Source organism: Dasypus novemcinctus, assembly GCF_030445035.2.
Source record: "Dasypus novemcinctus isolate mDasNov1 chromosome 11 unlocalized genomic scaffold, mDasNov1.1.hap2 SUPER_11_unloc_1, whole genome shotgun sequence".
Taxonomy (NCBI): domain Eukaryota; kingdom Metazoa; phylum Chordata; class Mammalia; order Cingulata; family Dasypodidae; genus Dasypus; species Dasypus novemcinctus.
In genome coordinates, this window is record NW_026688125.1 from 1,814,766 (window position 1) to 1,830,709 (window position 15,944).

At 38.9% G+C, this 15,944-nt stretch overlaps 1 pseudogene; it reads left to right on the top strand.

The window, feature by feature from the left end:
• The first annotated feature begins 12,634 nt into the window (after positions 1-12,634).
• On the top strand, positions 12,635-14,997 carry LOC131277364 (E3 ubiquitin-protein ligase Mdm2-like; annotated as a pseudogene).
• The last annotated feature ends 947 nt before the right edge of the window (positions 14,998-15,944 follow it).

Sequence of the window (15,944 nt, forward strand, 5' to 3'; positions counted from 1 at the left end):
TCTGGGTGTAAAGTTTAAACAGTGGAAAAGTCTAGCTGAAATCTTTTGTTATGGTGCTAATTTGTGAATGAATTCGCTTTATACCAAATGTTAAGTGTTCTGAGGTTTGTGATGGCTGTGGGGGGCAGCCATGGTGAAAATAAATATATAAACTTGTGGGTCAGATTAGTGACCTTTGTGCTTCTGTCTGTGTCAGCTCAAGGCCAGTGTTGGAGTTGTCCTTATGTAAAGTGGAATTACAGCTGAGATGGAGCCCTCCCTTGCCATTGGCAAGGGAGTGAAATGATTCTGGGGCAAAAGCTGAGGAGTCTGGATGTTTGCGGAGTCTAGATGTTTGTGCATGCTCTGCTGTCTTGTCTCTGGTCTGGCCCTTTGCCAGGGCTTGGAGGCCATCTGTGTCCCCGCCATGCACCCAAGTTTGTTGGGGATGTCCCAGTCAGGGTGGCTGGGTCCCTGGGAGAGTTGCCAAATTTGAGTAGGTTCTGTCTGCCCATTTTGGCTGAAAGCTGGAAAGGGGGGAGCGGCTTGCCCCTTTCCAGTGAGTCCACCCTTCTATTCATAAGCCGCATTCCTGTTTGTTGTGCGCCTGACTGCCTGGAAGGGGGGGAAGTGAAGAGGGTGAAAAGCAGAATCAGAATAAATGCAGTAAAGTTCCCTCCTTAGGGTGTCAAAGCCAAAATACGTTTGCATTCTGCTCAGGTTCTTAGAAGGTATTGTAGTAACCTTAAGTAAGAGAATGTGTTCTGTGAAGGTAAAATTTGTCTTAAGGGTATAAATATAAAAGTTTTACAAAGCATTGTTTAAGGTATTTAAGTGGCTAATTGCAGAAAGTCATTATTTAACAAAACTGAATTGATAATAATAATAATAAAAGGCAATTTTATAACAAACTTATTTGGCAGCCAATCTCCGCTGCCAACTTGCTTCCAAAAAAACTGTTTCTGGTATTACATGCTACTAAGTATTTAAAGTGAAGAAAAGTTCATTATTTTAACAAACTTGTTTAGTATTAATGGCAATTATATGTTGTAAGAAGTTTGCCTGGTAACTTAGTATGTGGGATATATGGAGTGTGTTTTTATTGTTAAGGAAACAGAAGATGATTTTGTCCTAAGATAAAGTGATTGATTATTGGAAAGAGTAGAGTGTGGGACAGAACCTGAATGAATACTGAAAGTGTAGAAGGTTTGTGGAAGGAAATTTTTATGATTAAATTGAGTAAGATCAATATACAAAGAAAGTCTTTTATCAATAGCTTCTTGTGCTTTAACCTCATCATATCCTCAATGTTTGAAGAAGAGTCTTACCTCTTTTAAAAGAACATTTTATGTTCTAGAAATCAAATCCTGAAAAGTAGCCTTTTATTTCAAACTAACTGCAAGAGATTTATTCTTTTACTTTAAAGGAAAAATTAAAGTAATGGTTAAGTTCATTTAATATGTTATAAGTTGAATGAAAGGTATTTAAAGGTGTTATAAAATTAATAGGTTTTTTAAAAAATTAATAAAAACTGTAACTAAGAGTTAAAATCATTTATAAATGCATTTATATTATAAAACAGTGGAAAGACAATAACTGAGATTATAGCTGGGTGAATTTAGCCTGAAACTATTATTTAAGTGTAAATTCTACACTAACCTTTCCTTTGTTTATGGTTACTTCAAGCCTAACCTCACCCTTTGCCTTTGCCTATGGTTATTTCATAATTGAGAAGAGCTGGGACATCACTGTCTCCTCTCCTGGTATTAGTAACCCTTTCTCTCATGAATTCAAGTGTAAACTAAATAAATTGCTGCCTGATAGAATAAGGTTAAATGGCCACTGGAGTTTTATTATCTCCAAAATCAAAAAGGGGGGTGGAGGGGGAGAAGTCTCCTGCCTTGACGGTCAGTGTTCCTAAGAGTGGCAATTCATGAGAGAAAGCAGTCTGTCTCCCTGAGGCTTCAAATAGCCTCAGTAAATATATATAAAATTAATCTTGTTGCTTATCCAAAATTCTGCTAATTTCAAAGTAAAATATAAAGTTCTAAAACAAAATGGTGCTAAGGCATTGAGAATATTTTGGTTATTACAATCCATTAAGTAAGAAAGAAAATTCTTGTGGTAAACTGCATGGTCATAGTGCAAATTAAGAAGAGTTTCAAAAGTCTTTGAAAAGTTTAAAGTAACTAAAGTCATGTTGTTGTGTCAAACTATTCATGTCTGCCTATTTGCTCAAATTGTTGAGGTTAAATATGCAGTTATATAAGTAATATGTATTTCTGGACCCCTAATTAATTAAGCTAAACAGTATATAAAATGCAAATTATAAGTAATATCAATGAGTTGTGTTTGTGTCTAACTCTTTGTGTCTGCCCATTTAAAAAAAAAAGCTCAATGTATGTCTTCATACATCAGGATAATATCAAATTAACAAAAATTCTTAAAAGAGGTCTATTCAAATTGTTAAAAATTAAATATGCAGTTATATTTATAAATATTCTTAAAGCCCAAATTAAACTAAGCAGGATGAAAAAGTCATAGAAATCTGATTATGGAAACAATTGGAAAAGGGCCTCCTCTTTGCAAGAGCTTTTAAGGCAAGACTAGGTGTGGCAGATTAAACCTATCTACTAGGTTAGGGAATTAAGAATCAGTTTGCCTGGTAATTTCCCAGTTTAAACCTTTGTCAGCCATAAATTGAAAAAAAAAAAAACAAAGATTAGGTTAATTTTCACATAAGAAAAATGTTGATGTAACCCGGCGGCCTGCTGCCTCAGTCTCCCACTCCCGGGTTGGACAGCAGTGGAGGAGGAGACCAGTTTAGGCCAGTCCTATGGGCAGTGGAAGGATGCCCAAGAAGGAGCTAACTAAGTCGGTGCCATTTCAGCACTAAATTCTATTCCTTATTTGACAAAGGGGGGAGCAGATAAAAAAACTAAAATGGTTGGAATGTGATAGAAGAAGCAGTTAAATCAAACTTTTGCGTGGGAAACTTAAATCTCAGATAAGCTGTAACTTCTGAAGTATCCAATCTATGGAAAAACAGGAAGAGCTTGCATGCTAGGCTTAGGGGTATAAATTGTGTCATTTTTCTTTGTTCGTGGCACCAGCCATATCTGGCTCTGCACCCCTTCTTGCAAGATTGAGAATAAATTATTTTCTTCTCCACAATCTGGTGAACCTTAATTTCTTCCAGAAGATTTCTTTCCAATGAAATAAAGGTAATTAGTGGCTCTATTAACAAATTTCAGTAAGTAAAGGAAAGTCCATAAAAACTATGGAGAGATCTTTCCTGGGTTATGATTAAAAAAAAAAAAATTAAGTAATTGTATAATGTGTTTTAAAACCTGGTAGTCAGTATGCTTTTAATTTAATAATTTTCATAACTTAAAGAAAAGAAGTTTTTAGCTTCCTGTAAGGGAAAAAGAGAACATTCCTTGCATAAACTATTATGGTTTCAATTTTATTTAACTTGAGTGTAATCTCCCATAGTTAATTTATAAACTAAATTAACATTATATGTACAAAATCTTTACAGTAATGAAAATTGTAAGTTCACATTGGTGAAATTAGGCTAAAGGAAAAAGATTGTAGATATGCTCTCTTAAATAAAGAGTAAATTTCTTTCATTGGTAATTGTAATTTAGTAAGTTTATTTAAACATGAGGTGGCTAGTCAATGTGGTTATAGTCAATTATAAAGAGTTTGTAAAACATCTTCCAAACTGAAAATGTTTAAATAGTTCTAGTTGTAGAAGTCATTGTTATAAACCTGTCTGAAGGCCACTGCAAAATACACATTTAAGTAAATGGTAATAAAAAGTTGTCTTGATTCTATTGGAAATATTCTGTTTTCATTCTAACAATGAAAAATAATATTTTTCCTCTATTACTAAAGTAAAGTACCTACTGTTATCTTCATAGTAAAATTGTGTAAGTAAATAGTCATTTGATATATGTATTGCGTTAAGTTGTTTAAAATATATATAAAACAAGGAATAAACTTTAACATTGTCAAACTCTTGTGCATTCGAACCAGGCCTTGTATACATTACAGGTGGCCTCTCCATGTGAGTTATTGGCTAGGCTGGTCACTGACCCCTCAATTAAAAATATGTGCTATATCAGTCTCTGGTTCTGCTCCTGAAGTCGATGGAAACTATATTGCAGTTTCAAGCTCCTGCAGCCAATAATGACTCGGTACAGCCAAGTGTACAATGGATATCGCTTCCAGACTGGCACTGTTCCATGGTGCCAGAGAGCACTATGCACCAGGCTAGTAGAATACTGGAAAATCTCTCTAAGATGAAGGATGCTGCAACTTGCTCACTGCGTTGAAGAACATGCTAAGTGGAGCCATGATACCAGGATACTGTAAGTAAAACTTAAACACAATTGGCATTATGGCCTGCTCTCATGGAGAGATAACATGTAAAGTATTACAAACCTGAAACTCAAAACTAATAATTGCAACTCTGAATCCTTATGCATTAAGTAATACATTAGTTAATATTAAGTGCTGCACTTTTATCCTGTACTAAATATATGCCTAATAATTGTAATGTTATCTTTTCTATTTTGGATCAAGTGCAGAAGTATATTAGACATGTTAAATTCCTGGTAAAATCATTTTCTAAACAGTTAATAACATGTCTATAGAATAAGGTGGCAGTCTCAGCCAGTCTCAGTTAGCAAAAGTGAGGCTTGCTTGCTGATGGTGAGTCACCTATTGAACAAGTCAAAATTGCTAGAAATTGTACAATGAAAACCAAGGTGTAAAAATCTTTATTCTGTAGTTCTGATCACTCCCACAGGTGAAAACTAAGAGTATTTCCAAATTAGTGTTCTAATCCTGAGTGAAGCCAGTTGCCCAAGGAGTACCAGTTCACCAGGAGCATCTGACAGAGCGAATGAGTGTCAATCATTGAACAGCTTGGAATGTGTCTTCAGACAAAGCTAAGTGTCTGTTGCAATTTCTCTCTAAAGATGGATAACTTAAAAAAGAATATATATGCTGTTCCCACCAGCTTTTAAGGAATGCCATCTTTATAGGCACCTAACCTTGTCTACCTCTGTAATCCAATGTGTCCTCTTTTAAAAACAGGTATTCCAAAATTTTAATTAAGTTTGTTTCTTTCAGAGTGAACATCTTATTAACCATATGAAAACTTCATCCAACTTCGTACAGAATGCCAGATCCATCTTCCTCCAGTTAGAATAAATTAAAGAGTTTTACACCTTATTAGGCAATGACTACAGCCCATGGCCAGCAGGAAGCAGTTACAGAAAAGAGATCGTCTCCCTTCAGCACCCCTTTTAAATTAAAGGTGTAAACTCTTTAAGAGTAAAATAAAAGTAATAGATGGATCTGGAACCTGACTGGAAATCCACGTGAGTGCCAGTGGCAGCAGAATAACTGCGGGAGGCCCCTGCCCAAGATTCTGCTGTCCAGAATGAAAAGTTCTAAACTTCTAAAAACGGTCCTGGATGCTGTACTAAAGACTGATAAATAATCAGTCAAGACAACAAACAGTCATCCACCTCATAGCTCCAACAATAATTATGCCAAAGCTTAGCAAGTAAACTTTGACAAAGGGGGGGAATGATGTGGGCTATGGGTGGAAGGCTCTTTGTCTCTTCAGAGATAACTAAGTTGTTTGACTTGTGGGTGTGGAACAGTAAGAGGCTGCAGTCCTGCCCTTAGGGACCAGCAGCGGCTCCAGTCCCAGGAAATGTTTAACAATGCAAGGGCTATAAACTTTAAGTATTTAGGGGAAATGCAAAAACCAAATATGCGAAAGGCTTATCTAGAATGTCTGGAGTCCATGCTAAAAGCTTACCTAAGATGTGGAAGATATATGCTAATTGAAGCCTATTGAGAACTGAAACAAAGGGACCATTTGGCCTTTCCTCTCTGTATAAAAGACGTTTGAAAATCTTGTTCCGGGTTCGGGATTCAAACTGAAAGCTCCCGAGTCTGGCCGGCCATCAATAAACCATTTTTCCTTCTCAAAATCATTCCTGAGTCCTGGCCTCTCTATACTCAAATAATTGAACTTCTCTTAAATTCCACAACAACTAAGGCCATGTGGAGAAGCTGGGAGCAGCTTCTTATCATCCAAGCCATATGGAAATTGATGTCTTGCAAATAAATTATGCAGCAGGAAAGAACTGCAGTGGCAAGGGGGCAATTGAAAAGAAGTGGCAGAGGCTGATCATAGAAGCTGAGGTTAGCTCTTATCATCCATACCTGTGAAGGTGCAGGTGTTGCTAGTTGTGGTTATACCCAGGGAAGTGTTAACTCAGGTGGTTGCTCGAAATGACTAAGTCAGGACAAGGTGAAGATGTGTCAAAATAATTTATTTCATTACACCAAAATTCCCTTGTTTAATTGACACCCTTGTGCTTTTATCTATATTTACAATTTTGTTTTTATGCTTTTGTTATCTTCCTCAAAAGCCTATTTTCCATACTTTCTCTAGACATCAAGATAAAACCCTTAGTTTAAATAACACTATTAGGAGCAGATGTGGCTCAAGTGGTTGAGTGTCCACTTCTCACATTGGAGATCCTGGATTCAGTTGCCTCATGCCTCCTAAAAAATTAAGAAAAACAAACAAGAAAAACAAAAGAAAAAATCAATTCAGTGAAGCCTATGTGGCTCAATGTTTGAGCTCCAGCTTCCCACATATGAGGTCTCTGGTTCAAACCCTGGCCTTGGTACCTCAAACAGACAACAAAAACAACAACAAAAATCCCAAGGAGACTGCACTTCATCAGTCCAACAGTGGTTTATATGGACTAATATCCAGGTAACCCTTCCCAGGAGAACAAAAGGCAAGTCAGCAAAGCCAGCATCAGGTGACCAAGGGTATTGGCTCTTCTAGGTTTGAATTTCCTAGTCTGAAAAGGCAGACTGTGTTCAGCACTCATTTTGTTTTGCTTTAAAAAAAAAACTTTCTCCTGAGAAAGGAACAAAAAATCATACTTTCTCTCATTTTTTAAAAGCATCACTACATAAAATTATGGGTTTACAAAGTAATAAAATTTGACATCCAAATAAAATAGTTTTTCTCCCAGGAATTTCTCAAACTCTTCTTGCGTCATATATGATGCTAACAAATATAAAGCAGGTAATCTAAATTTCAGTTTTGTGACAAAATGCATGTTTTTCCAAAGCTGCACAGAAAGCTCACCTAAACACTTGGGCCCTGAGAGAGTGGCCTTTAGGGAGCAAGCTGGGCACCCAGCAGCCTCTGGGGCTGAGGTCCAGAAGCAGAACCCCCTGTGAGTGGGGACTGGACCATAAAGGCAGCAGAGAGGCCACAGGAGCCCAGAGACTTGGTGGGAAATCTCAGTCTCCATTCAGCCATGCTCCATTTGGTGTTCTCTGCACAAACCAAAGGCACCTGGATCCACTGTGTAAGGAGAGTGATAAAAGCACCTGGGGAAGTGGCTGCCTCCAGGGAGAAGACCAGGCTGGGGGAGCTCTCATTTACCCCCATGGAGCAGGGAAGAGCCTGAGGGCCATAAAGGACCACCTGCTCACAAGGCCTCTATTCTCTAAGCACCAAGCTCAAGCCCTTGCGAACCACATCCCTCCGGTATAAACCAATGGTCTCTTTCTGACTGCACTCACCACTAGGGAGGCATTACTACTGCCCATGTGCAGAGAATGGTTTGTCAGGTCAAATCCTCCAAAACTGCAGGTTCTCTGTGTGAAGGAGAGGCAGACAGGAGAGGAGTTACCCCTGAAGTAGCTGGCAGAGCAGCACACCAACCCCAGACCCCACTTGCGGGGTGTCACTGAGCCACAGATGTGTGGGCAGGTGGAAGTGATGGGGGAGAGGGTGCAGGACTCAGGTTCCCAGGAACTTCTTGCCTAAACAGAGGTCCACAGTGCCCCTGACATACAAACACCATAATCACCACAAAGCTCTCTGCATATTCTGTGCCCTAAGATTCCCAGTCTTAGCTGGTGTTTCTGCGTGATGGAAATGGACTCAGAGGGGATCTCTTTTCACAAGACTTGCATGCTACTTTATTGGAATTGTAGTTGGTGCTGGGTTTAAGATATATGTAGGGGATTTGAATCTCTGGACTGATAATATGACACCCAGGCCCAGAGCCTCAACAGACTTCAGCTCCTACACTTTGACTTATTGGACTTACTCCACTCAGCTAACATGGAGTTGAAGAAGGTCAACCACCACAACATGGAGCCTAGAGTGTCTACAACTAGAAGCGGGAAGAGTGCATCCAGTACCCATGTGGAATCTAAGCCCTCACTTGACATAGGTGTGCAATGGACACAACCAATCCAATTTCCACAGAGAAAATGTGGAATGGGTGTGGGAACGGTAGCCATGGGGGCTGCTGGGTGTGGGGAACGGGAGGAAGAGATGAGATGTGGAGGCGTTTTCGGGACGTGGAGTTGTCCTGGATAGTGCTTCACGGACAATTACGGGACACTGTAGATCCCCCCAGGGCCCACTGGATGGAACGTGAGAGAGTCTGGGCTATGATGTGGACCATTGACTATGGGGTGCAGTGATGCTCAGAGATGAACTTACCAGGTGCAATGGATGTATCACGATGATGGGAGAGAGTGTTGCTGTGGGGGGAGTGGGGGCGGGGGCGGTGGGGTTGAATGGGACCTCATATATTTTTTTTAATGTAATTAAAAATAATAATAATAAATAAATATTAAAAAAAAAAAAAAAGATTCCCAGTCTTGTCATGACCCAGCCTCCCATTCAACCTCCCTTATGTCAGTGACAAACAAAATAAGGGCTATTTATACAGGGTCATGCAGTTTTAGAAGAGAAGACAGAAGCCCAGTGGCTGCAGAGAGCCTTCTAATGGACTTCTGTGTAGTTTAAATCACTCAGAAAGGAACAAGGCTATGTTTATTGCAGGCTGACAGGCAGGCTCATGCACTGGTGTCTCCTAACCACAGCCACAACTTTACCAACCTACTTAAATATGACCCTTTTTCTAAACGTGTAAAGGGAAGAGACCACATTTCCCCAGAAAGAAAAAGTTGGATGAACAACTGTCTTCAACCACACTCTTTAATTTCATCAGGAAAATTATTGAAGTTTTATAAGGAAGAAGAACTTCAGTGTACTTTTAGCTTGTTTCAAACTTCATGGAATGCCTTTATATTAGGTAATATAAGGCAGTAATTTTATATTTCCAGAACTTAATTTGAATACACTGTTGACTAAAAAACTAAACAAACAATACCTAAACTTCTAAGAAAATAAGTGAAAGCAAAAACACCCTATTTTTGGCACAGCTGATTATCTTTTTAAGTAGCCGTAATAAGATGTGAACAGCAGATACATGTTTCTCAAAGGACTATAGTTAATACTATGTATACTAGAACAGCACAATGAATACTAGAAATGCTGCTTATTTAAAATAGGCATGCTTGCTCTAAATACTTTAATTAGCTGACTGAGAAACACCCAGGAAGGGAAATTCCAGACACTGGGCTCCCAGATGTGGACTCAAATCCTGTGTCTGTCCTATGCAGTGTGATGAGTGAAGTGCTTAGACTCAGCTCTGGTTCACCAGCAGCAACACTTATGGACTGAAGACTGGATGGCAGGTGCTCAGTGAGGGCCACTGCACTCAGGACAGCCACCAGTGCCTCCTGACCACTGTGACCCTGAAGTTGAGGCTCAGTCAATGCCACAACCATGCAAATGAAGAGCTGGTATTCATTCTGTGAATTTCTACTCTAAAAGCAAAGCACACTGGGGAGGAATGGAAGGGCTGGATGTGGTAGTTTTGTCGAAAGAGGAGCAGGCAGCAGCCTTTCAAGGTGGCAGGTGATGAGGACACCACAGAACCTTCTCCCTCAGCAAACAGCTGCTGCTGCTCTGAATAATGTAGGGTGGATGCGATCTCCAATGGGACATTCCTAATTCATAGCAATTTAATGGGATATCTGACTTCCTTTATAGTCAACTTGGCTGGACCTCGATCTACTCTGTAAAAAGAGAAAGACCCACATGCAAAAACGTTCACCAAACCACCTAACAAAGCACATGGTGTTGCACCCACCCTTCAAGGCTGATTTTTAATATTAGCTTTCCCTTCCCACCTTATAAGGCTGAGTAAAGGTTCCCATGTTTACAAAGGCAATGATTTTATTTCAGTTCCTTTCCCCTGACTCGGGCTTCATGACAGTGTGAGGTCCAGATGCCACACTTGGTAGCATCTGCACATCCTTCTTTAACCAGCAGCAGCTTCACAAGACTGGAGCCCAGCTTGTTATTTCTAATGCACATGAAATAGCTGATAAAGAATTTATGAGGAAACTATGACTGCAATAAGTTAAGCACATATTTAAGTTTCTAAATTCCTGCTGTATGCATTTATTCTTAAAATTGAAAGCTTAAAGCTAAGAATGGACTGGTTTTCTTAAATACCAACTAAGACCACATCCTAAGATAAGATAAGCTATCTGGAAAAATTTTTCTTTCAATCAGTGGGGGATTGACAAGGAGTATAACAATAAACAGTCCTCAAACTAATCTCCAACTTTTTCTGTAATACCACATAGTTCTTGAAACAGCACTACTTAAATGGAGAAAATAGGTTGTAAACATTAAAAGAAAAATAACCCAATCTTTGATTTTGTGATATAAATGAAGCTATGTATTCCTTGCATCTTCTGTACAATTATAGAAATGTTCATACATACTTGTGGAGAAGGCAGCTAGTAAGTGGAATATGCCATGCAGTTGTCATGCATGTCTCTTCCCCCAAACAAAAATTTAATGACCAAATAAAATAAAGACAAGTGACACATCCAGTGTGTATGAGGCATTATCATTTCCCTGAGGTTTCATTAAGCAAATATGGCATTTTTAGAAGACAAAAAGATCAAGGTTGAAGAATAAAGGACAACTTTCAGTAAAATGAAGGAAATATATGAAAAGGAGAATGCAAAAGAACTTTAAAAATAAATAGAGCAAAGAAAACAATCCTAACCCCCTGAAAAACAACAAGAAAAATGTCTTATTTCTCAGTAAAACGTTGTTTTACATTACTTTCTCTGGATAATTAGAAAATTAAATGTTGTTTTCCTTATTGTACAGTAAAGAAATGTGCACAAATATAATTGAACACTGAACACATTTCAGCAAGTGCTAAACTGCCCAGTGCTGCCCTAAGTTCATAGTACCTTAAAAATATTTAAACTTGGGCTGAGATTACATACATTGCTATCATTATGGGGCAAAATAAATATTTTCTTTTAAAAAAATGGTACTTGAAAACAACCTTGTCTGATGTCTACATGATGCCTGTGGAATCAGTCCCCGACCCCCATGTTAGCACAAATCTGAAAAAAAGAACTTTCAGAGGGAAGTTCTTGATGAAGTTACATTGTTATAAATGATGACATATGCAGTCTATGATTTAGGTATCATATTGATAATGTATCATCTTCTGTTGTGAACCTACATATATCGTGAATACCATGAGGGTCATATGAACAACTGAATGTACTCAATTTGGAAAAATTGTCCATGTCACATAATTTAAACCCACAAGGTTGGTCAGCCAATTAGGGAAGTGGGCTGTTTTATCATGGACATGAGTTGGGAAGACACTGGTGTGCTGAGCCTGTACCGAGTCTGGCCATGGTATATTATACAGAATAGATGTGAGACTGACTGAGCAAGAAAGAGAACTGTCATTTCAGCACAAAAACAAAACCCAAACAAAAAATACCATGCTAGAAAGGAAGAGAAAACTTTTGCTACATAGTAATAGTATTAAAAGAGCCACAAGATTCCTTTTTAGAATCTTTTAGAATGGAGAAGGGTGTTTCACATTGGTGCTGACCAGACAAGGACCTGGTGACATATAAGTAGCACAGCCTTGGGCTGGGGAGGATGGCAGGATGGAGGGCCACTGTCATCCTGAAGAGCTGGATGGGAGCCCAGGGCTTCTCCAGGCTCTGGGCATTCATACAGACCATGTGCCAGCTTCAAGGGGACAGACACATCCTCTTACCAGTCTAGCCACACAGTAGTAAAACTGAGAAGCATTTTATTATCTGTAAGCAACTGCTTCATTTCTGGCTACATACAGGAGAATAGACAAGATGTGTGTGTACATTTCCAAATGCTGCTTCTTTTGTTTAAAAAGATAAGAGCATCTAAGAGCTTAAGTAAAACAGAAGAGCTCTAATCTTCTTCCCTTTTAGTTAGCAGAGACAACAAGCATGTCTCTCAAGGCATCAAAGCAGAATGCTCTGATCCATATGGGTTCTCAGGAGGTTGGGGGGCCTCCATACTTAGCTTCCCAGCCCCAGTGGCCTCCCACTATCAAGAGGACAGATGGGAAGAGGGGGGAGCATGGCTATTAGCAACCTTTGTTCCTTTTGTTTGGGGCTTGTGTTACCCTGTGTGACTGGAAGGGGGATGGAGCAAGAAGCTGAGCCTTTTTCTGGTCAGAGCCTCTGACTCAGGTTCTGATGCTTTTGCCTCAAGGGATCTCCTATTCCCAACCTAATGTGTTGGAATACAATAGTGGTGTGAAATTGACACGCAGGCTTCCATGTGCCCCATGAACAGAACTGGGGAGCCTCAAAAGATCCCACTGTAGGCATGAAAAACCCTGCATGGCAAATGTGCAATATCAACAATTATCTATCTACTGATATGCTATGAGCACCTCACAGATTCCTGTTTCAGAACCAGAGACCCTGGTTAGAATAAAACAATCATTACTGAAGTTGCTAAAGTCTGTTGGTGCACAAAAACACACACAATGAAAGACATTATATTTTATCTTGGCCACTATATTATGACCAAGTGGTGAGAAACAATAATATATTATATATTGTTTAAATTATCTTCTAGGGGAGTTGTTTGTAGTGCAAAGCTCCTCTGTGAAAGAACACAGGAAAATGTCTACAGAAAGTTGGTAGTAGTCAACCAGCAGGAACCATCAGATTCAGGTGCATCTCTAAGTGAAAACAGGCGTCACCTTCAAGATGGCAACCATCAGGAAGCAGACTTGGTCCAGTGGATAGGGTGTCCGTCTACCACATGGGAGGTCTGCGGTTCAAACCCTGGGCCTCCTTGACCCATGTGGAGCTGGCCCGTGTGCAGCACTGATGCACACAAGGAGTGCTGCCTCACGCAGGGGTGCCCCTGCATAGGGGAGCCCCATCACAAGGAGAGCACCCCATAAGGAGAGCCGACCAGTGTGAAAGTTCAGCCTGCCCAGTAATGGTGCCACATGCACGGAGAGCTGACACAACAAGATGATGCAACAAAAAAGAGACACAGATTCCCATGCCGCTGAAAACAACAGATGCAGACAAAGAACACACAGCAAATGGACACAGAGAACAGACAACTGGGGCAGGGGAGAGGGAAGGGGAGAGAAATAAATAAAATAAATCTTAAAAAAAAAGATGGCAGCCATCAAAGGGACCCTGTGCAAGAGGTGTAGGAGGAGAAACCTTCATCCTCAAATTTGATTTTTAGACCTTCATCTAAAAGGAGAGTAATTAGTGAGACAGAAAATTCAGAAGACTTAGCTGGTGGACAACAGAGAAAGCACCACAAATCTGCTAGCATTTACCTTTCCTCTGATGAAAGTCTTGCTCTATAATAAGGAAGATATGGTGTAAAAGATTCTGTAGGAGTAAATCAATGGAGACTATCAAATCTGGATGTTGATACTGGTTTAAGTGAACATTCTGGTGATTGGTTGAATCAGGATTCAGTTTCAGATCAATTCAGTGTATAATTTGAAGTTGAATCTCTTGATTCAGAAGATTAGTGAATAAGGACAAGAACTCTCATATGAAGATGATCAGGTTTATCAAGTTACTGTATATCAAGCAGAGGAGAGTGATACAGACTCATCTGAAGAAGATCCTGAAATTTCCTTAGCTCTCTGTGGGAAATGTACTTCATGCAATGAAATGTATCCTCCCCTTGTGGAAATGCATTACAACAGATGTGAGAATTGGCTTCCTGAAGATAAAGGAAATGATAAAGGGAAAATACCTGGGAAAGCCATACTAGAAAACTCAACACATGTAGAAGAGGACTTTAATGTTCCTGATTTCAGAAAAGTGACATAGAGGAAAAGAATAAAATCACACAAGCCTCCCAATCCCAAGAAAATGAGGGCTATTCTCAGCCATCAATTTCTAGTAGCAACATTTATACCAGTAAGAAGATGTCAGCCATCTGCCCATTGGGATTTAAGCCCCCTCTCAAGTAGAAGCAGTGGGATCACCATCCTGAAATTCTCAAGACTGGGGAGTGAACAATGGACTAAAGTAGACTTAGTATTATTCTATTATAGATTTAATATTATTCTAGCAATGGAAGAACTTTTATCATTGATGTAAAGGTAGTGGCCACCAGAGGTTCTGAGGTGAGGGAGAAGGAAGAATAGATATAATATGGGGACATTTGGGGCATTGGAATTGTCCTGCATGACACTGCAATGACAGGTATAGGCCATTACATTTGGTCATAACCTATAAAATTGGGTAAGGCAGAGTGTAAGCTATAATAGAAACTATAGTACATTGTTAATAACAATGCTTCAATATGTGTTTATCAATTGTAGCAAATTTACCACACTAATGAAAGATGTTAATGTGAAAAGTGTGGGAGGGTTAGGGTGAGGAGTTGGGGAATATGGGAATCCCCTATATTTTTTATTAAACGCTTATATAATCTAAAGCTTCTTTAAAAATTAAAAAAAAAAAATTAAAGCTGTCTGAGAGTTTGAGAGGAACGAAACACAAGATAAAGAAAAATGCATGGAATCTAGTTTCCATCTTTGTGCCATTGAACCTTGTGACCTAAAATTGACTGTATCATCCATGACAAAAAAGGACATCTTATGGCTTGTTTTACATGTTCAAAAAAGCTAAAAAAAACCCCACAAAAAACAAAATAAGGCCTGCCCAATATGTAGGCAGCTAGTTCAAATGATTATGCTAACTTATTTCTCCTAATTGACTTGTTTGTAAGAGTAGAATTATATATTTCTAACTATGTAACTCTAAAAACTCAGATAGTTATTTTAGCAACATTAAATTTATTTTTATGTTTTTATACATATTGAAGTGTAAAAGTATCTCAGTCCATGTAGAATTCTTCTCCTTAATGTAATTTACCTACTTGGGGAGGGGATATGGTTTAGTGAATATTCATTTCATTTTAGGAAAATTTCACTTCTCTTTATAGTTCATATTTGGGTTTTAATGTAATTTGAATTGGCTATATAGCTGGTTATTTTGGCAACATTAAATTTATTTTTATGTTTTCATACATATTGAAGCTTAAAAGTATCTCAGTTCATGTAGAATTCTTCTCCTTAATATAATTTACCTACTAGGGGAGGGGATGGGTTTAGTGAATATTCACTTAATTTTAAGAAAATTTCACTTCTGTTTATAGTTCATGTTTGGGTTTTAATGTAATTTGAATTGGTTATATAGTTGGTTTTTTAACTCTATCCTTCATATTTTAATTCATTTCTACCTTCACTTAAATAAAAATAACTGATTTTTCAAAATATAAGTAGGGTATTCACATATACATTATTTAGTACATTTCTTTTAAGGAGATAAATTTTGTGAGAGAGATTTATTATTTAAATTTTAGATACTCTTAAATCTTCTCATCCTTACTCTGCTCTTTCGGAGTCTCTTAAAATATTCTTTACAGGGAAGCAGACTTGGCCCAGTGGCTAGGGTGTCTGTCTACCACATGGAAGGTCCACAGTTCAAACCCCGGACCTCCTTGACCTGTGTGGAGCTGGCCCACGTGCAGTGCTGATGTGCACAAGGAGTGCCGTGCCACACAGGAGTGTCCCCTGTGTAGGGGAGCCCCATGTGCAAGGAGTGTGCCCCATAAGGAGAGCTGCCCAGCATGAAAGAACGTGCAGCCTGCCCAGGGA